Source organism: Odontesthes bonariensis, chromosome 9 (genome assembly GCF_027942865.1).
Source record: "Odontesthes bonariensis isolate fOdoBon6 chromosome 9, fOdoBon6.hap1, whole genome shotgun sequence".
NCBI lineage: Eukaryota > Metazoa > Chordata > Actinopteri > Atheriniformes > Atherinopsidae > Odontesthes > Odontesthes bonariensis.
In genome coordinates, this window is record NC_134514.1 from 23,039,727 (window position 1) to 23,062,505 (window position 22,779).

The 22,779-nt window shown below is 40.4% G+C and overlaps 4 non-coding genes across 4 annotated transcripts; all 4 read left to right on the forward strand.

Moving 5' to 3' along the window:
• Positions 1-14,240: 14,240 nt before the first annotated feature.
• trnas-acu (transfer RNA serine (anticodon ACU)) lies at positions 14,241-14,314 on the forward strand. Its single transcript has one exon. It is a non-coding gene; the product is annotated as a tRNA-Ser (tRNA).
• Positions 14,315-16,074: 1,760 nt separating this feature from the next.
• trnai-aau (transfer RNA isoleucine (anticodon AAU)) lies at positions 16,075-16,148 on the forward strand. The gene has a single exon. It is a non-coding gene; the product is annotated as a tRNA-Ile (tRNA).
• A 1,148-nt stretch (positions 16,149-17,296) lies between these two features.
• Positions 17,297-17,370, forward strand: trnai-aau (transfer RNA isoleucine (anticodon AAU)). Its single transcript has one exon. It is a non-coding gene; the product is annotated as a tRNA-Ile (tRNA).
• A 1,433-nt stretch (positions 17,371-18,803) lies between these two features.
• On the forward strand, positions 18,804-18,877 carry trnai-aau (transfer RNA isoleucine (anticodon AAU)). Its single transcript has one exon. It is a non-coding gene; the product is annotated as a tRNA-Ile (tRNA).
• Positions 18,878-22,779: the final 3,902 nt, after the last annotated feature.

A 22,779-nucleotide genomic window follows, 5' to 3' on the forward strand; every position in this document is an offset into this window, starting at 1 on the left:
TTTAGTCATATTAGCTTGAACTGTCATGGGATTCTGGAAGTAGAATATTAAATAGGCTGTTTAGGAAAAATAACGAAATCTGCACCTCCCTCTGAAGCCTGTAATCATGCTTGCAAAAATCGAGCCCGCCCGGCTGTTTTTAACCAATCAAGTTAGGGTGGAAGAATCCTACCTGTCAATCACAGCTTGTGCACACGCTGCTGAGCATGAGTCTGCCCCAGTTTGTGTGCGCTCGCACTGGTGTGAACTCACGTGCACAACCTCGTCCACAGAGGAGGAGGGGTTTGGGGGGCGATTCGGAGCTTGTTAGAGGTTGGGGGAGGGACCTGAAAGTTGTATCAGTTCGAATTTTCCGACTTTAGACTCGGAAATTTGAAAACCTGCCGACGGCAGCTTTAATATCCTCCAAACAACTCAAGAGTGGTTTATTTGACAAATGGTCCTTTAGCTTTACAGCCAAGTAAACCTGACAATCAGCATAGCAGTAAAATGCAATTCCATGCCTTCCAAGGATTGAACCCAGAGGCAATAAATCCAGGGAAAACAGTGGTGGCCCTAGACCTGAGCCATGTGGGACCATACATTACAGAGGAGTGCAGGATGATTCTGAGCCTAAAATGTTGAAATAGAAGGACCAGCCAGATAAGACCTAAACCATTCAAGTGCTGTGTCACTGGCCACTAGGTGGTTTAAGAGGGATTTTACAATTTTGTGGTTCACTGTGCCAATACAACATGGTCTCCAGAATCACATGCCAAGAGGATATCATTAATTACCCTTAATAACAGTGAATATGTGCTATGGAGGGCTTTAAAACCTAATTTAAAGATCTCAGTGTGCCATTATCATCCATAAATGATTGTAGTTGACAGAATACAATCTTTTCTAAAAAAAAATTGAAACAAACGGCAGCTTTGAAATTGGCCTATGATTAGCCAACACGGAGTAGTCAAGACCAGGTTTCTTAAGAAGAGGTTGATACTGCATGTTTAAGTTTAGCAGGGACTTATTATCTTTCCTTAATAAGTAATATACTCGCTATACTTGGAAAAATCTCTTTAAAAAATTTTGGAGGAACAGGATCATGTGGAAAGCCTGAGGGCTTAAGACGTCACGCTGCACCATCTTAAAGAGAGAGTCAAAGGCTCAAACTGATTAAAGACAGCGGAGCAAGGTGCTGAGACAGAAGGGTCAGAGTCAGGAGATGTAATAAGAGCCCTTGTGGTGGCAACCTTTTCAATAAAAAATATAAAGAACTCATTGGACATTTCAGAAGATGCTTCCAAGCAGGTTCCAGAGAGTCTCCCGGCGCAAGTTGAGTAAGTGAGAAAGATTATTCACAAGTGATATAAACATTCAAGACCGTTGCAGATCCCAAAAGATTAAACAGATGAAATTCATCCCAAGGAGTATGAGTTTGCTTGTCTTTGTGTTGGCCCTGAGATGGACAGGTCGTCTATCCAGGGTGTACTTCACCCAATTAATCCGATCTACATTTGCCCTTGTCTAGGAGTATCATGCTGATCACGGTTTGGAACAGGGTTAACAAATTCCCACCAAAAAGGACTAGCACGGAACAGCCCTCGGAACTGATGGTTACAAACTTGGATTGCTAAATAAACTGCTAAACCTAACTTCTGTCAGGAAAAAGTAATTTTTTACTCATTAGTTACTCATACCTACCTAGGCAACAATATGAAGGTCAGGAGGGTAGGAATAGACTTTCCAGGATACGATGATGCTAGTCAGTGAGATGCATGATAACAGAAATCCAACACATGTATATAGAGCACCAGGAAAACCTTTGGCCGTAGAAATATGGTGTGGATTTTGATCTGGCTTGTACAATGATGAATTAACTAAATTATAAAGCTCCTCTGCCAATTTTATCTCTACTCACATCATAATATGGTCATATGAAACTGCAAAATTTGGAAGATTTTGCATTGTAAGCCATCAAGATTGAAACATTAAAATCTTCATTTTCGAAAAGTACTGATAAAAAACAGGCAGTGACACACAAGACTGATAAGCTACTGTCATCAGAAATAGACCATATAAAACGTAGAAGTCCTCTTGGCTCAGGGTAATGTGTGTAGTATTGAATGGGCTGAGTTTTTAGGAACCAGATGCCATTAATTTATCGTGGTGTACGTAATGGCAGCTATAAAATGGAAGCAAAAACCTTTTATACAAAATTTCTAGAACTATGCAGACTGCCTCATAAACACAATACGGCTGTAGTGATATGTGATTTAAAAAAAAGAAAAAAGACTATCTCAAAAAATATCACTATTCATTATTACTGCATCAGCTCCTGTGACCCCTATAAGATTGGAAACGGAAAACAACCATCTTCTTTTCTTTCTACGCCCCGTCTTCCAGCTCAAATCTCAAACCATAATTTTTTTCCCATACCAAGGTAAATAGTGTTGCACACGATCATACATTCATTATAGCTGTTTTCATCACTACGTTATAAATTACAATACACTCTGACTTAACTTTTCACAATAAATTAGGTGGCACTTTGAATTTCCTATTTTGAGGTTTGAAAAATGTTTAATTTATTTGCTGTCACCGTGTGTCTGCTGAGTTAATGAATTCTAATTGCTCCTCAAGGATACTGAGAGGTGTACTCTATCAGTCATTTCTCGTGCAAGGCGTCATCAGCTCGCAAAATAAAGCAATGGATCTTCTCTGAACATGTTGAATGCTATCTCACTTTTATGTGCTACCTGTGAGACTCATTCTGCTTAAAATGGTATAGATGCATAGATGCAACTGTGCTGCTCTTCACACAGAATTCTTACAGAATAAGTTTTCTTTGATTTTATCCTAAAAGCTTTTGTGGGATTCACAGTTTTCTTATTTCTTAACTATAGGTTAAAGAGCTTTCTAGGATTACGAAAAGCATATGTCAAGCTTGGGATGTTTGAAACAGTCACTAATTTGTCTTTTGTCTTACAGTGTCTTCGCAGATACAGTTCTGGCATTAAACAAGCTGCTTCTGCAGCAGACAGTGTAATGCAAGTTCACACTTCATAAGAACTAGTTCAAAGTTCACTTTAAACAGATTAAAACTGAATTAGTTGAAATTCATAATTCATAATTTGAAATTCTGAACCAAGCTCACAGTCCTAAAATGATGTAGTTAATTTTTTATGATCTCCCCTGATTTTCCCTCTTTGGTATAACGTAAAGCTTTAAAGCTTTGGAACATGGACTTCACGGCCATCTCAGCAGATGCATGTACACCTCTTCATTTATATATTTTATCATAACTGTAATCGAAAAAGAAAGATGCTTTTAGGGTGTAGCCCTCTGTATTTGATCGAGGTTAACGCAGAGTATTTGAGTCCTGAGAGTCAATATTGCAGGTTTCAATAAAAAAAAAATTGCTCTCAGATATCACATTTATTATACCATTCTTAACACGCAAATTCTGCTTCTGTCAAGTTAAATAAAACGTACTTATCATAAGCTGTAGAACTCAATCAGTGTACATTTGCCATGCATGAATTAGATTAAAACATTTTTAAAACACTCCATACTCTGGAATGCCAAAGAGATAAGGAATCTGCACTTTGCTCCCCTAAGATCGTCAGAGTTTGGATGCATACAAAGTATACAACCTTTCAAGTTGGCAGATAGCCTTCCTGTTGTCCCGCATCCTACTATCTTCGAAGTTGACATGTTGGCACACTGATTAAGGCTATGTACACACGTAGCCGGGTATTTTTAAAACCGAATATTTCCCCCCTCTGTTTATAAAATAATTTGTATCCACATTACCTCATTTTCGAAAAAAAAAACTTCCACACGTAACCGAACATCTGCGTTTTCAATCACATTCATAAGCATCCAAACCTGTAGATGGCATTATTTCATGCGGAAATTGTCACGCCATTCCTCTGGGAGTACGACTTGCATCTCAAAGTTTTCCCACCAGCTGGCAGTGCGTCCCGGTCTGATCCAAAACCGGCGTAGACGATTTTGGCGAAGAACGTGCCTACGTGCAGTTGTTATGAGGGGGTAAATCACCGACCGCAATGTTGCCCGTCGCCTGTGCTCTTGGAGCAGTAGTTGGGCGTGTAAAATCAAGACAGTAAACAGCGCCTGCACAATAATAACCACCACAGTTCTCAAGGCATCCATGCTTCTTCAGTAAACAAAGGTCGCACGTTTGACGTCAGAGCAGATTTGTTGTTGTTTTGGCGCATATTGTGATGTTCGAAAAGGCGAAACTCCGGTTATCTCTGTCTACACGCAAATGCATAAACTGAGTTTTCAAAATTCTTCACTTTGCCCGGAGTTTTTAAAAATATTCGTTTATGATGCGTTTTCATGTGGATGACAGGTCCAAACGTAGAAAAATATATTCGTTTTAGCAGATACCCGGCTACGTGTGGATGGGGCCTAAAGGAGATAAGCTAGTAGAGGCCTGTGACAAGCGCTTGAGTCGCACTAATAACATCACACAAACATAGGCTGAGGTAACTTAAGCAGCAGGTGAAAAATTCCAACTTAAAAAAAATCTGCATAAATGAAACAAAGAAAACAGACTAGCAGCTGTGTGACAAAATTTGTTGTGGGAACGCCACCTCAGACAAAATCATATGCAGTGATAGTGCATGACACATGAGGACAGCGTCGTTGTGCAGCTGTTTGAGCCAAGGCCAAATTAAAAAAATCTATTTTCATCTATCTGGCTTTCAGATTTCTATCTGTTCTATTTGTGGTATCTGCCGCAGCATCTTTTTTTGCGTAGTTCTGCGCATGTCAGTGGCCGCACGTCTGTATTGTCCTAAATCAGTTGCACTAGTTATATATATCGGTATCACCCACAGTGCTGCATGCAAATAAGCAAACATTTGCCCATGCAGAAAAAACCTGCAGCACTTTAACTATGCAGCTTCATATTTATTTTTCCTCCTATTTCCTTCATTTTCTGCAATTTTTCTGTCCTTTCCTCTCTCTGTGTCGTCATGTATCTTCGGGTGTCTGAGCTTGATGAAAAGGGACTGTGATGTCTCCAGGTGTCATTGACGGAAACAGGGTGATGACTCTCCTTAATGGACAGCCTGCAGCAACTTTCATCCAGACGCTCATTTGCATTCAAATTCATAACTTGTTTGTCTATGTATGTGTGTGTGTGTGTGTATAAATGTGCATACAGACTACATTTCAGCAGGTCCTACACATATCCTATGTATTGTGTCCTATACGGCATCAACATATTTCTTTGGCTGTGCATATCCTTGTCTAAATACATATGTGTATTGGTAGTACATGGCTGTGAAAATGCTAAGAGGTGAAAAGTTGTGTGCATTTTTCATGCTCATGCAAAATGCACAAAAACACACACACACACACACACACACACACACACATACACATGTCACAAGGTGTCAGCCTGCAAATTGGTTTCTCTCCTCTGGGCTGCCAGAGCTGACAAGCCCTTTATGAGAGGCATAAACAAGGCTGCCCCACCCCCCTCCCCAACTCACTTTCTTTTCAACTTAAAGCCTCAAATCTGCCTTCAAACTGATGAACCTCATGCTACTCTGCTCTGAGTGCCCACTTATCTGTGACACTCATACTTCAAATTAATCAGATTACACTTCCAAATAGTTTGTACTTGTTATCACACTGGAACATGAAATCAGTCGGATTCTATGCAGACATACAAATAATGTGCTCGTTGAGTAGTTGGTGATGAAAGCTGATAGCAGTGTATGACACTGTGGGTTGTCTCGATGTGATGGCGAGGCTTAGTCTGTGAATGTGTACCTTTAAGAAAGCAAGAATGAATTTACCAAAAAATTTTAATATGTCCTTTAAACTGAAAGTAAAACACAAATGGCTCAACTTTGTTTTAATTATATAACCCTAGCTCTGACCTGAGAAGATATTCCTCTTCATTTAATGGGATAAGAAAATGACATATTCTTCATATTTTTCATGTTTGAAACACATAATCAGCATTCCAGACTTGCTGTTCATCTAAAAAGAATATTTTATGGCTGATTTAATAGTTGCAGAGCAGCATGAGGTGAGCCTTCGTGTGTAATTGTAAGTGTGTGTGCTTGCGAACTCCTGCACATGTGTAGCCATCCCTCTATCCATCAGTAATGAACAGCCAGTTAATGAAGGAGCCCTTGCTCTTTCTATTCCACCAGCCAGGAAATAATTACCTTGTGTCTGAAGCCATTCTCCATTTGTTCCACACTCTGTGGCTTCATTTAGCTGCCATATCTCCAAAAATCAAATTCTTTCCTTTCTTCTCTTTTCTTACTGTTTTGTTACACTTTCTCACACTAACTACCCGTCTCTCTTGTTTCAAATATGGTAAATCAATTCACAAGTGGCAGATGATTGCAAGATGGATCTGACTTTTGATGGTTTGATAAAGCCTTTTAACAAAGTTTTCCATCAGTGGACACTTGTAACACACTGTGTGTGTACTGGCGCGCGTTTGCTTTCGCAAGAACATATTCATCACAGAATAAAAGAGATCTCCCCTTTACACCCCAGAGGCTCAACATGACTCTATTCAGTCACCTTCTCTGTCTGTTTACCATTTTCTCCACTCTTTAAATATACCTCCTGCATAAACACTTGATCTGTTAATACCTCTCACTCGTATTTTATGTGCTCCTCTTTTGTCAACTCATTGTCTTTGTTCAAAGCCATCACTTCACTTTGTCTTGCTTTTAACACCTCATCCTGTATTTTTCACAAGTGATGAAATAAGTATCTGTGTGAAAAGGAACAGCTGTGTGTACATTTGGGTGCAGGTATGTTGCGTTTCTTGCTTTTCAGTATGAATTTTTAGGATTTTGTTTTAAAGGCTGTCTTGTGTTTTTTTGTGGTTTTATGAGAATAGATAAATAAATACGAATAGAAGTCAATTAAAACCAAACTGATGATGAGAATGGGCTGTTCATTTTCATATCTGTTTAGTTAGTTGTAAATATTATTATCATATGCCAAAGTATAATAAGGGGGAAGTGTCCTTATCTATTCATAGCTAAAAAATGGCAATTTTTGTGCATGTGCATATACTGTAATTTATGCATTGCTTTATGAATATGAAGAAAAGAGAGTGGTTGCTATATTTCAATGAGTGGGGTTACATGGCACTGAAAGGATCAGATAATTGGCTAAATTACAATAAGAATGAGTTGAGCAAGGGTAATTATCCTTGGATATATGGCGGTGAATGAATCGGATCAGAGGCACAAAGCATGTCATACTCCGATACGATCGGTGGCGCTCTACCCATTTCAACTATTGCTAATAGAGCCACTTCCGGTTGATCGCTTCAACACCAAACTCAGGCATTCGAGAAAATGGCGAATGAAGAGCAAGACGAAGGTACGTACCTCTATATTTCGTTTGTGATGAGCTGCTTACTGCACAAACGCGATGCACAATGGCACATTCTCCATCGCGGTGTTTTTCTTTCCGATGGCGACTACAACAGTAATATCGTCTCTTCCAACTTCCGGTTCCCAACCCCGGGAAAACATCCATAGGATGCGCATCGTCTACAAGCAGGTTTATTTTGACTTTCAACCCCGAGTTATCTCGGGGTCTTAATCCGATCGCGAGTAACTCGATTCGACCCAATTTCTTGTCAGATTAAGGTGTCTACATGCACTTAATAACTCAATCTTATTGTAATTTAGCCAATTATATGATCCTTTCAGTGCCATGTAACCCCACTGAGTGTTTGTAATCAGGGCAGTAATGGTATGATTATACTCTTTATTTTGATAATGTAGGTACATGTGTATATACTGTTGGTCACATTACAGTAAACTGAATGAATACGTCATGCAGAGTGGTTTTGGGTGCATTGCTAACTAAACAGCTTTTTTTCTTCTTTGAATGAAGTGAACACTATGGAAAGATTTGGCGGCAGGCGGATTTGCCTCACTCTTGCTTTTACACAGAACTGGGCTGTCCTGTCCTGGGCTCACTAAAGTGCTCTGTGCCTTATCACCGACTCATACTTTTCAGTTCTACTTTGTTTTCATGTTTTATTGAAATTTATGCTGTTTTCTTTGGGCTTCCTTATGTTTCATCTGCCTTTTATATGCCAAGTCATGCTTCCTGGTGTCCTCTCTCATCACATACGTTGGGAATCATTTCCTTTCACCCATCTTGCAGAATTGTCCCACCCCTCAGATCCACCGCAAGGTTCCGAAGAGAAATGAGGTTTATGGGGAAAATTTTAGAGAGGACCACAGGTGAAACTTTTCTTGCATCCATCTCTCATATCCTCACTGGTGGGACCTATGAAGGAAGAGAGGAGAGCTAGGGAGTTGAGGGACCATCTTAATATAATGAAAACAACCCACGTGTTCCCTTTTTTTCCCCCTCCAGATTGTATTTGTTGTACCTCGTGTATTCATCACTTTAAATCATGTACCAGGTGTCAGTCTTCTTTGTTTCTTTTTTTTGCCTTGTTTTTTCAGTTTTAGATGTTTGCCTGCTCTCTACCAGGATGTTTTTGCATGGTTATGACTAATTGTGTATGCGTGACTGCTTAGACTCTTTGAAATTTACCTTGTGTCCCAAGTCTGTCTCTGCATACGTCCCTCTGATTTGCCCACAATGACTGCAGTAGCACTGTCATTAACCAGACAGAAAATATCAAAGAATAAAGATGCCTCTGTGGATAAACCTCTCAGTCACAGGGCTCATCTCTTTTTTCTTTCGTTCCACCTCATCTCCTCTCTCCTCCATCATCCTACCTGTGACCTGGAAGTCATCGTTGGCGCACCACGTTGAAGGATGTTGCAGATCCTAAAATGCATCTGGAGGAGTGGGGTACAAGGAGAAGGAAGACATGCCACAGGAGCTATCATGCACAATGTGGCTGCAGCTGTATCATTTATAGAGGTCGTTTCCATCACCTAGGTGGTAGAGGATCTGTGAAACACATGACTTGAAAGTAAATCATGAATGATACTATGCTTACAATACAGGGGTAGGGTGTAACTAAACAATGGCCTGCTGATTGACCTGGGCAACATTATATATAACAGATGTTGGTTTGTATGGATGCCTCATTTTGGTAAATGCTTGTTTCCATTGTTTCCTCGTCTTGCCTCTCCTTCACCTATTTTTGATCAAATTTCAGGTAAACAAGATTAAGATGCAAAGGGAACCAAGGATTAACCGGTAATTTTAAGAAAATAGCTTTAGGGATTGCTTAGATTCAATAGGAATACAGGAACCACACAGTGGTCAAACTCACAGACGCAATGATTAAGAAATTAGTTCAAGTCAGAGCAAAAATGTCAACTGATGTAGAAATGGCATTTCCTGTTGATAAGTTATACAATTTCTTAAGTCAAATTTAACCTTGCACAACTCTATCACTTCATTTATCAGTTCATTCCATTTTCTTCTTTCCTTTGTTCTCTTGGTTCATTATTCATACTTGACCCTAGCCCTGCAATGCAGAGGCTGCGAAAATCTCCTAAACCTTTCTTTCGCCCACACTTCTCCTTCTCACTCTTTCATATCTGCTTACATATATCTCTGCTACACCTGAAGTACTGCTGCCATATTCACCACTCTCCTCTTTATCGCTCTATACATCCTATTCAACCTCTTACATCCAGCCCCACCCCCATCTTTTAATTGAACAGTCTTTATTTCCATGTGTCTCAGTCTATTTATTCATACTTTCCTCCCTCCTCTCTAATTCAGATCCCTCTATTAATGCTCTAAGGGGAAAACCTGGGGGAAACTAAAATGGAGGAGGTCTGTTTGTTCAACCTACAAGTGTGCCTGAAGTGCAGGTGTTTAGGGGAGGTGTTCCAGTTTTTGTTTCAGACTAGGATTTTCAAGATGGGCGCTTCACCAGTGTGCAATGTCTAGAAGTCCTCTTTGCCTGTTTTAAAGACAACTTTAAATTCATTAGGAGGCATGAAAACATCTTTTTAAATGTCATCGAACCTGGCAAAGCTTAAAATAATGACTCACCAGCTGCTTCCATTCTGAAAGGGGCAAACAATAAACTTACTGACAAGCACCTTCCCAGCTATCCCAGTGTAATTACTATATAAAGTAATTCATGAAGAAGAACTCTCTCCATTCTCCTCTTGTGGATGTCTACCACAGCTGCTGTTTTTTCTTTCCTTTTGTCAACTTAATATTCGTTTCTAGTTAGACCAAATACTTCTGTTACAGAATTACAATCACAAAATGCAGCCTATACCGTCATCGTGTGGCAACACGACACAGCCAGGTTTGCTTGTTTTAAATCATTGAACGGAAAGGTGTCCCATTTCGTCTTTTGTGGCTCTTCTTTAATGACTTTGAATGTTTTCACTACTTTCAACAGTGTTTGTGTCTGATGCTTCAAATTATGGGAAAAAAAAAAGAAGTTGTTTCCTCAACCAAGCGGTTTTTACCATACACTTAAGGATTTTTCATAAGCGTAAAATTTCTATTTACAGTGTGTTACTTCCTGTAACAGCATTAGTCATCAACTCTTTCAAGGTATGATTGGTCTATGATTGATCAGTCAGTTTTATATTCCAGGTGACATGTGTTGGAACCTATGAAAGGTCAAATGTCACGGCTTACATGTATTCACTCAGACTCTGGATCAGAAGCTGCAGCCCCCTCACATGGATGAATCATACGCAAATCCTGATCGGCCTATTTCAGCTCACTCTGACAGCTTTGCTACTCAGCACTACAGTAATAGTCCCTCATCAGCTGAAGGATAGATGATAAGAAACTTAATTTATGTAAGGAAACTGGTAAAGCGGGTCAAGAGAGCAGTTGATCTAAATGAGGAACAGAAGCTGATTTTCCAAAATCCGTTATTTTAATGTTTTCTAGTAAGATTCAGACCAATTTCCCTTCACAATAGTTCATATTTTGGTCTCCATTTGGTCTGCTGTATGAATATTTTACATGTTCTAAATCTATTTCAATTACTTTGGACCACATTCTCTTTAATTACTATTTTTCAAACCTAATTAAAGATTAAATGCTGGAAAGAAATATATTCAATGTCTCGCTAAAGGGTCTAAGTGTGTTTTTTGTGTGTGTGTGTGTGTTTTTTTGCCAACATGAGTCAGTGCTTAACAGGTAGCAGGTCAGTGAGGACAAGAATAAGAAATATGCTTTAAAAGTTTAATGTACTAAAAGCTGCTGGAGCTGCATAACCTTTGAACTCAAGTGGTTTAGCTCCAGACTCTACTCTCACTGTGTCAAAGAGTCCGTTACTTATAAATGTGCCTGGAATAACACAAAAACTGTATATTATTAAAATAGTAAGACTGTACCTTATGACACATTTATGATTATGTAGCGTGTATGCATACAAAAATCACATGTGTGACATACCACTGTTAAAACATTCTTCCTTGGTCACAAGAAGTAAAAACCAAAACCAGCATTCATATAAACTCTGTATAGCAAAAAAAAAAGAAAAAACAGAAGCATCAATTGAAATAGTACATTTATGTAAAGACTATTATCAAACTTATACGCTTGCAATTTCATGCATCTCTTGACACTCGTATATTCATATTGCCATATAAACATTCTGAGAGTGATTTATTACAGCAAATTGTCCCTCTGTACATAACTTATAGGTTGGTAGGGAAGCACATGTTAAGAAGCAAAACAGTGAAAAAGAAGAGATGTGTTTTTTTTTTATACTCAGTATGTTTTTTTTTTTAATATATATATATATGTTTTCAGTTTACAACATCTAACAATCATTCATTTGGATACAATCAAATACCATAAAACTGTAGATTGCTTCAGGTGCTGTTTTTAGGAGTTATTCGTCATGTACTCTGTTCATTCTTTTATATTCACAGAGCTTCCAGTATGAAACATTTTTGAAATTCAAAACTTACCTTGACTAACTAAATAGCACTTAAGATTCTTTTCAAACAAATGACGAAACCGTAGTATAATAGAAAATTCTTCTTTGTGTTGAGGAGAGACTAAAGGAAAAAGCCTGTTTATCCTTATTTGTTAAGACGCACACTTGTATCATAGCAGTGAATATAACATTTTTATAATATTAGTTTATTGTTATATTTTTGACAAAAATATAAAAAAGCCAAACTGGTGGCAAATGTGCATTTTGAACCCAGTAATATATTAAGGAAGTTCTTGTGAGAGGAATGAAACAGCGTTCCCTTGAAAGGTCACACAATGTGTAACTAGGTGTTAAACTACATGTGATATCAATAATACTGCTATTTGTAAAGCACAGCTGTTGTCTTTTTCATTTTGTGACAAAAAAAGAAGAATTAAAGGATAACTGCGGTATTTTCAACATTAAGCCTCTTTTCTGAGTCGTCTGCAATGTTTTAGAACCCCCCTCATCGCTTTTTTGATGTTTACTGCTGTCTCCGGTATTTGCCTAATTTTGATTCATCTCAACCTGCTTCAGAATGGCAAGTCATGCGCATGTCCAAAAAGGTCCGTAAAAGCACCATAAACGTCCGTTTTCAAAATCATCAACTCACCGGAGTGGTTACTGGTGTGCACTGGTAATCCATATCAAATTTTGTTGCGAAAAGTTGCTTCTGTCGTGTTTTATTTGACATTTTGTAAATCCCTTTGAGTTCTATAGAAGACTGGATGTTCGTTGATATCACCGAAACCATCAAGTGGTGTGGAGTATAGCAAGTCAGATTCAACTGCTGAGCGGAAGTTTATCCACGGCTGTGAGGTGGCTAAGAAAATAGTTTGAGCATGAACGAGCTGCCAAATAAAACACGCAGTGAATTGAGAACAATCAATTACCTTAAAACGTAGGATTTCGGAGTGTGGAATGAAACCAGAACACCAGGGGCCTCATGTACAAAGACTTGCATGGATTTCCGACTGAAACATGGCGTACCTTCAAATCCAGAAAAATATCCAAATGTATGAATCTGTGCGCATGCATGAATCCAAGCACATTTTCTTAGTACATCCCATTCAACATGGAATTGAGCGCACATGTTGGACCCCTCTCTGTCCACGCCCCCACTTAAATATGCAAATCATATTTAAATAAGCCCAGCACCTGCGATTCCCCCCTGATTCCCCAATCAGAAAATAAAGAAAAAAAAAGAATGATGGGAAGAAAAAAGAATTTCCTATGTATTTGTGTAATTCACAACAAACATGTTCATACAGTAACCTAGTGCAGATGTGCGCCGCAGAAAAGGTGAGCCTGATTAGGACATTTCACACCTTATGCAAAGGATTATTAAGATGAGTACTTTGCACAATCAGAGTCAATCAGGGGCTTGTTAGAAATATCTTAAGCTGTAGTTCAACCAGCAAAAAAACAGGAAGACACTAACTTTACCGACAAGTATTGGGGGCGCACATGTGCAGTGCACGTCACAGGGAATAATGTTAGGACATTTACACGAATAAAGTTAAACCAAGTTAAACCTCACCAAGAAGTCACCCATAGTGTACAGTACCAGCTTGAAGTCTGTTCCCAACAATACTCTTACTCAGAATGTATGAATCGTGCGTTGGACCAGGCCACCTTGCCACAATGTTGGTTAAGTGCATTTACGCATTACGTATGATCTGTACATTAATCTAATGGAAATGTTTCCTGTTGACATATACAGATTCATCATGTAATGGCTTTTATAGCAATGTGTATGCAGTCAACAGCTCTGATGACATTAGGAAAACCGGCTCTCGCTGCAAATTGTGCTTTAACGTTGGCCTCTTCCACTGAATTGTGTGGGAATTTGATAAACCCGGCTGAGATGAGGATAATTCCATCCCACATGCCTGGCATGGCTCAGCCCATGGTCAACTAGCACAATGTCGATCAGTTGGCCAGCTCCCTCTGGATCTGCTTTAATGACAGCATTCTTATGGAGACTTTGACAGTAAGTTGTAGAATTTAAAGTGAAAGCTTTTGTGGGCCGTCCAAGGAGGGTCTGTTACTCTTAAAATCCAAAATCAAACTGATGTTACGCAACGCTCTTGGCTTCCCCATACTGCCACTATGTACACTATGTAGTGTGCATGCGAACACTATTTCTTCAAACTCCGCTAATACAAGAGAACAAAGTGTCCCTTTTTTCAGTGCTGGATCTGCTTTAATGTTAGCATTCTTATAGAGACTGTAACAGTAGGTCATAGAATTTGAAGTGAAAGCTTTCGCGGGCCGTCCACTGGCTTCAATTCTAGAACACATTTGCTGTTAAGGCACCCCAAAAACAGGCCAGTTAGCTCAGCTGGTCAGAGAATGGTGCTACTAATGCCAAGGTCATGGGTTCAATCCCCATACTGGCAAAGACTCCACAAACATCAGCAATAAAATCAGATGTGTAGTACCCAGGCTCCACCCTCACAGAGACGCAACACCTTTGGCTCTGCTACACTTACTCAGGCAAACTGCTTATTCAGGTGGATTCGAGTTCCCGAAAAAATGGGAACTCCACCCACTTTTTCGGAAAGCAATCAACTTTGAGCAGCGCCAACGGCCCAGGGTAGAGGCGTGTTCAAGGTAGTGACGTGGTTGAACTGCCACTCAACCCATGGATTGTACACGGAAGCGCTTCATTCAATATCAACATGGAGCAGCGTCAAGCTTTTGACACTGCTGTAGATGCTGTAATGAAAGTGTTCGACGGGAGATTCTCGTTAAAAATCGAGCAAAGAACAGCCCTTGAATCATTTCTTGACAGGAAAGACGTTTTCGCCTTGCTCCCTACTGGCTTTGGTAAGAGTTTAATCTACCAGTTAGCCCCGCTGGTAGCTAAATCATACGTCAGAGGAAAGAGTGGTGTGATTGGCTTAAGCTTAGGCACAGCCTTTTCTGGCCACAACCAGTAGCAACCCGAGGGAGGCGGGTTGACCAGGCCATTTCGAATCGTATTCGTTATGGTCTTGGTCAGACCAGAATCTCGAAGAGATTTGAAAGTCTATGTTAATCAGGCTAGATGTGTAGAGTCCTTTCCAGAACACATGACTTTTGAAGAACCTTGCAAATATTCTTTCACCACTTGCAGCATTCAGTGCTGTTTAAGCATCCAAATCTTTTAAACTCAGCTCTGATGGAAACAGTCATTCATGCATCAATATATTTTCTGCTGCTTCTCCTGGACCGGTTCCCAAGCTAACACAGGACATCACAAGGGATATGGTTGTAAGACTTCTCCAAGTCTATAAAACACATTTAGACTGGTTTGGCAAACTCACAAGCACACTTGTGTTTCTTAGCAAATGTAAGGAGCTGTTTCAGTGATCCACCACTAGGGCCAAAACCAAACTATTCTTCCTGAGTCTGAGACTCTACTTTCCGCCTGACACTTCACTCCAGCACCCTGTCACAAACTTCCCCAGGGAGACTGAAAAGCGAGTTACCCCTTTAGCATGAACACACCTTTTAGGGGATACCAGCCCGATCTGCAAATCCAGAGGCACTTTCTGCTACTTTCACATTATGTTGTGCAGGCATGTCAATTGAGACGGTTGTGGAACACCAGTGTTGTCCCAGTTACAACGAGATGACAATCAGTTTGCATACGCTTGAGACCACGTGGCCTAATGGATAAGGTGTCAGACTTCAGCTCAGAAGATTGAGGGTTCAAGTCCCTTTGTGGTTGTGCTGATGAGCTAGATGCTGTCATTGCTGCATAGAAATAAGGGCTTCAAGAGCACTGTACCAAGTACTCAGGAAATGACATCATGGTGGAAGCTGGAAAATGCTTCACTAGTTCTAGCAGGAATCCTCTTAAAAGCATTCTATTTAAGTCCAAGGAGGGTCTGTTACTCTTAAAATCCAAATTCAAACTGATGTTACGCGATGCTCTTGGCTTCCCCATACTGACACTATGTACACTATGTAGTGTCCATGCGAGCTCTAGTTCTTCAAACTACCCTAATACAAGAGAACATAGTGTCCCTTTTTTCAGTGCTGGATCTGCTTTAATTTTAGCATTCTTATAGAGACTGTAACAGTAGGTCATAGAATTTAAAGTGAAAGCTTTCGCGGGCCGTCCACTGGCTTCAATTCTGGGACAAATTTGCTGTTAGGGCACCCCAAAAATAGGCAGGTTAGCTCAGCTGGTTAGAGCGTGGTGCTAATAACACCAAGGTCATGGGTTCAATCCCCATACTGGCCAAAACTCCACAAACATCAGTAACAAAATCACACGTGTAGAGTCCTTTCCAGAACACATGACTTTTGAAGAACCTTGCAAATATTCTTTGCACTTAAACCACTTTCAGCATTCAGTGCTGTCTAAGCATCCAAATCTTTTGAACTCAGCTCTGATGGCAACAGTCATTCATGCATCAATATATTTTCTGCTGCTTGTCCTGGACCGGTTCCTAAGCTACCACAGGACATCACAAGGGATATGGTTGTAAGACTTCTCCAAGTCTATAAAACACATTTAGACTGGTTTGGCAAACTCACAAGCACCCTTGTGTTTCTTAGCAAACGTAAGGAGCTGTTTCAGTGATCCACCACTAGGGCCAAAACCAAACTATTCTTCCTGAGCCTGAGACTCTACTTTCCGCCTGACACTTCACTCCAGCACCCTGTCACAAACTTCCCCAGGGAGACTGAAAAGCGAGTTACCCCTTTAGCATGAACACACCTTTTAGGGGATAATAGCCCGATCTGCAAATCCAGAGGCACTTTCTGCTACTTTCACATTATTTTGCCCAGGCATATCAATTGAGACGGTTGTGCAACACCAGTGTTGTCCCAGTTACGATGAGATGACAATCAGTTTGCATACGCTTGAGACCACGTGGCCTAATGGATAAGGCATCTGACTTAGGCTCAGAAGATTGAGGGTTCAAGTCGCTTTGGGGTTGTGCTGATGAGCTGGATGCTGTCATTGCTGCATAGAAATAAGGGCTTCAAGAGCACTGTACCAAGTACTCAGCAAATGACATCATGGTGGAAGCTGGAAAATGCTTCGCTAGTTCTAGCAGAAATCCTCTTAAAAGCATGCTATTTAAGTCCAAGGAGGGTCTGTTACTCTTAAAATCCAAAATCAAACTGATGTTACGCGATGCTCTTGGCTTCCCCATACTGACACTATGTACACTATGTAGTGTCCATGCGAGCTTTAGTTCTTCAAACTACCCTAATACAAGAGAACATAGTGTCCCTTTTTTCAGTGCTGGATCTGCTTTAATTTTAGCATTCTTATAGAGACTGTAACAGTAGGTCATAGAATTTGAAGTAAAAGCTTTCGCGGGCCGTCCACTGGTTTCAATTCATGAACAAATTTGCTGTTAGGGCACCCCAAAAATAGGCTGGTTAGCTCAGCTGGTCAGAGCGTGGTGCTAATAACGCCAAGGTCATGGGTTCAATCCCCATACTGGCCAAGACTCCACAAATATCAGCAACAAAATCAGATGTGTAGAGTCCTTTCCAGAACACATGCCTTTTGAAGAACCTTGCAAATATTCTTTGCACTTAAACCACTTGCAGCATTCAGTGCTGTTTAGAGCACTGTACCAAGTACTCAGCAAATAACATCATGGGGAAAGATTGAAAATGCTTCGCTAGTTCTAGCAGAAATCCTCTTAAAAGCATGCTATTTAAGTCCAAGGAGGGTCTGTTACTCTTAAAATCCAAATTCAAACTGATGTTACGCGACGTTCTTGGCTTCCCATACTGACACTATGTACACTATGTAGTGTCCATGCGAGCTCTAGTTCTTCAAACTGCCCTAACACAAGAGAACATAGTGTCCCTTTTTTCAGTGCTGGATCTGCTTTAATTTTAGCATTCTTATAGAGACTGTAACAGTAGGTCATAGAATTTGAAGTGAAAGCTTTCGCGGGCCGTTCACTGGCTTCAATTCTGGGACAAATTTGCTGTTAGGGCACCCCAAAAATAGGCAGGTTAGCTCAGCTGGTCAGAGCGTGGTGCTAATAATGCCAAGGTTATGGGTTCAATCAACATATTGGCCAAGACACAAGCACCCTTGTGTTTCTTAGCAAAATTAAGGAGCTGTTTCAGTGATCCACCACTAGCGCCAAAGCCAAAATATTCTTCCTGAGTCTGAGACTCTACTTTCTGCCTGACACTTCACTCCAGCACCTTGTCACAAACTTCCCCAGGGAGACTGAAAAGCGAGATACCCGTTTAGCATGAACACACCTTTTGGGGGATACCAGCCCATTCTGCAAATCCAGAGGCACTTTCTGCTACTTTCACATTATGCTGAGCATGCATGTCAATTGAGACGGTTGTGCAACACCAGTGTTGTCCCAGTTGATGAGATGACAATCAGTTTGCACACACTTGAGACCACGTGGTCTAATGGATAAGGCGTCTGACTTCGTATCAGAAGATTGAGGGTTCGAGTCCCTTCGTGGTTGAGCTGGATGCTGTCATTGCTGCATAGAAATAAGGGCTTCAAGAGCACTGTACCAAGTACTCAGCAAATAACATAATCGTGGAAGCTGGAAAATGCTTTGCTAGTTCTAGCACAAATCCTCTTAAGAGCATTCTATTTAAGTCCAAGGAGGGTCTGTTACTCTTAAAATTCAAACTGATGTTACGCGACGCTCTTGGCTTCCCCATACTGACACTATGTACACTATGTAGTGTGCATGCGAGATCTAGTTCTTCAAACTACCCTAATACAAGAGAGCATAGTGTCCCTTTTTTCAGTGCTGGATCTGCTTTAATTTTAGCATTCTTATAGAGACTGTAACAGTAGGTCATAGAATTTGAAGTGAAAGCTTTCACGGGCTGTCCACTGGTTTCAATTCATGAACAAATTTGCTGTTAGGGCACCCCAAAAATAGGTCGGTTAGCTCAGCTGGTCAGAGCGTGGTGCTAATAATGCCAAGGTCATGGGTTCAATCCCCATACTGGTCAAGACTCCACAAACATCAGCAACAAAAGCACATGTGTAGAGTCCTTTCCAGAACACATGACTTTTGAAGAACCTTGCAAATATTCTTTGCACTTAAACCACTTGCAGCATTCAGTGCTGTTTAAGCATCCAAATCTTTTGAACTCAGTTCTTAGGGCTTCAAGAGCACTGTACCAAGTACTCAGCAAATAACATAATGGTGGAAGCTGGAAAATGCTTCGCTAGTTCTAGCATAAATCCTCTTAAAAGCATTCTATTTAAGTCCAAGGAGGGTCTGTTACTCTTAAAATTCAAACTGATGTTACGCGACGCTCTTGGCTTCCCCATACTGACACTATGTACGTTATGTAGTGTGCATGCGAACACTATTTCTTCAAACTACCCTAATACAAGAGAACATAGTGTCCCTTTTTTCAGTGCTGGATCTGCTTTAATTTTAGCATTCTTATCAGTTCTTGATTCTTGGATCTTCCGAGCATCCTCACTGGCACAGAGATTTGCACAAGGCGCAAGAATTTTACTTACCTGAAGGAGTGTACTTTTGAAGTAAGGTGTAGCATAGGCAGAATTTTGGTAATCTAATGAGAGGTCAGGTGTAGAGGTCATCTTAAGGAATTTAAAGTGCTCGCCATACTTTATTATAGATAGCCATATAAGGCACATATTGCATCAAATTGCCAAGTCTTCACACCAGTGTTGTTTTTGACAACCATCTTAGATTTAGTCTTAGTCTTAGGCTGCGGCTACACGAAAACGTTTTTCACTGTAAACGATACTTTTTCTTATCGTTTGGCTGTCGCGGCCACACGGAGCCGGCGTTCCCACTACCCCAAAACGATAGTTTTTGAGAACGGGTTCCAGAGTGGGAAAGTTTGAAAACGGCCTCGTTTCGTTTCCATTGTTACAGCTAAAACGTTTTTGCGTCAGTCACGCGTTGACGCTGGGAGCCAATTTTAACACTTCTCTATTGTCTCACAGCGTGGCGTGACACAGTGGCGTGTGTACTGCATCGTTTCATCGTTTTCGTCTGGACAGCAGCGCGTTTCCGTGTGGTCGCAAGAATTTTCGAACACGTTTTCAAAAAAAACCTCGTTTCGTTTTCGTGTAGCCGTAGCCTTAGTCTTTTGGACTAAAATGCTTATTAGTTTTAGTCACATTTTAGTCACTTCTATATGTGAGTTTTAGTCCAGTTTTAGTCGACGAAAACTCAAAAGGGTTTTAGTCTAGTTTTAGTCGACGAAAAGTCAAAAAGGTTCTAGTCTAGTTTCAGTCAAAAAAAAAAAGAAAAAATAAGTATAGTCTACCGTGTTAAACAAGCAGAACAAAAATACATAGCTTATTAACTGACCCTGTACTAAATCTTTCTAATTTTTCATTCTGTACTGTGCGTGTGTCCCAACTTTACTGTAAGCGTACTAAACGCACAGGTCCTGGTTAGGGCTGCACAATCTCACTTGTGGCTTTTAGGCTAAAGCCAGCAGACTCTACGTATAACAGTAACTCGACCTGTTTAACATATCAAGTTACGTGCTGACAGAACGTACACACAAAGAGATAACCACACCGTCACTGAATGTAAACATGGCTAAACATGCTGCTAAAGTAACACACACATAATGAATTGACGTTAGCGTAACAAAAGCTAACTTTAGCCTGAAGTTAGCAGCCCATTTGCGCCAGGAGTATGTGGAAAACGTACTAATGTATTAGCTTACTATGAAATTTATCGATTATGTTAACAGCATTTGTAACTTACCTTCGAAAAAATATCCCTGTGGCGAGCCTTAAGGTGCCTCAGCAGATACTTTTTAGGTTTTAATTGACACACACAATAAGCAGAAATGTCATGCATTTTAAACGTCTGACAGATCACCCACTAACATTTTCGTCCATTATCGTCTCGTCAACGAAAACTCACACACGTCTCGTCATGTTTTCTTCATCAGAGAGCTATGTTTATCTCGTCACCGTCTCGTTATCATCATGAAAAGAAGTGGCGTCAACGAAATGATTTCGTCATCGTCATCGTTGACGAAAACAACACTGCTTAACACATGTATATCCATCCAACATTTCTCTTATTCTGCAGGAGAGTTCAATGGTGTCCTGCTTGGGGACAGAGGCTATGCATGCTGGCCGTACCTCCTCACGCCATATCCTGATCCAGGAACAAGGGCGGAGAGGGCATTCCACCATGCACATGCTACAACAAGGGCACGGATAGAAATGACCTTTGGCCAAATTAAATACAGGTTCAATGCTTAAAGTTCTCAGGCACCATGGCTGACTTCTGACAGAGCCATCTTAAATTAATAGTATACTTCATATTTTATACATTTTCAGGCTCAAGTCTTTTCTTCGTTGAGTCCCTGGAGGTTCTAGTGCCTGAAAGGACTCAGTTTCTCCTGACACAGTGAGGGACCTATACAGGGACACATATTTCCTTTGATCCTTATTGTTGTGACCTTTGAGTTAGAACTTCTTTTCATAATTTAGCATTGACACAGTAGCAGTTTAAGTCAGAGCAAGTGTAAGAAGGCTGAATGGACAGAGATGATTTATAACTTTCCACACGTTTAGGTCATGGCACCCCACTGTGAATATAAATGTAAAAAACACATTTCTAACACGTTGCATGAACCGTACAATAATGACAAGTTTAAGTTCAAGTTGTGTTGAATTGTTTAATTATTATTACATGTTTCTCAAGCTGTGGAGAGAAAACAGAATTAAATACAGTTCACAACACGAAATTCTCCTTTATCTGAATTTATACTAACATCCCTCTCCAGTTTCATAATCTCTAGCTTGATCTTTTTTATTTGCAGTTTCTTGTGCTCTCTTTATTGGACAAACACATTTCTTCAAAGGCTACTTACCACTCAGAAATATTTTCCTGTACTTTACCTTCACCTGCTGCCAGGTACGCTTTTGGCTGTTAAGATTGCTCCAGTTGAGATGTAACAGTGAAAAATTAATATGTGGGTCACACACACAGGATAATATAGTCACAAAGTATGATGATGCGTGTCGATTATTGGGTTATTAATAAAGTGAGCAGGGTCAGTATATTTGAGCTGTACATCTCATACAGAGACAATTCAGCATGCTTTATGTAAACAAATTATAACACAAAGAGGAGAGCATAAATACATGAGGACAGTAATATAAATGTCTAACAATTGACAATGGTATGAAACTTTCATCACTTTAGTCTTTCTGCAGCTGTTTGCCATGCCGTTTCTTCGCTTTTTTGATCGCAGCTGTATTACCATTTCTGGTGATGACACTTTTAAAATCCTCCTACAGCTCCATCAGCATTATTTGTTCAGCTGCCGAAAAAATAACAGCTCTTGTCTTGCTCTCCTTTTCACACAGATCTCCGTTTTTCCACCATCCACTCGTCAGGGCTTCTTACGTTCCTCGTGCACTCGCACTTAGCCAGGCTATGTAAGCCTCGCTTGGATTAGCCTCACCGAGATGCAGCTAAAATGTCTTCGTGGAACGACTTGAGGCTTAATTGGGAGATGGCGCTAGTTCAAGCGACGCTTTCCGGCTATAGCCTGGCTTTCTTTAGCTACTTTCGTGGAATACCCCCCAGGTTTAAACAGCATTCAGTGCTGTTTAAGCACCCAAATCTTTTAAACTCCACTCTGATGGCAACAGTCATTCTGAGTAGACATCCCTAGCCCCCCTTCTCACAGGACATAATCTGTGGGGACCTCATGTACAAAGGGTGCGTACGCACAAAAACGTGGCATACACTCTTTTAGATGTATCAAGAGTAGATGACTGTGGCATACGCACATTTCTACAGCTGTTGATTCTTTGGCGACACGTAGAGGTGATGTTGGAAAACTGTTATAATAAATAAATGTGAAAACAATTAGTCCTCAGACTGCGT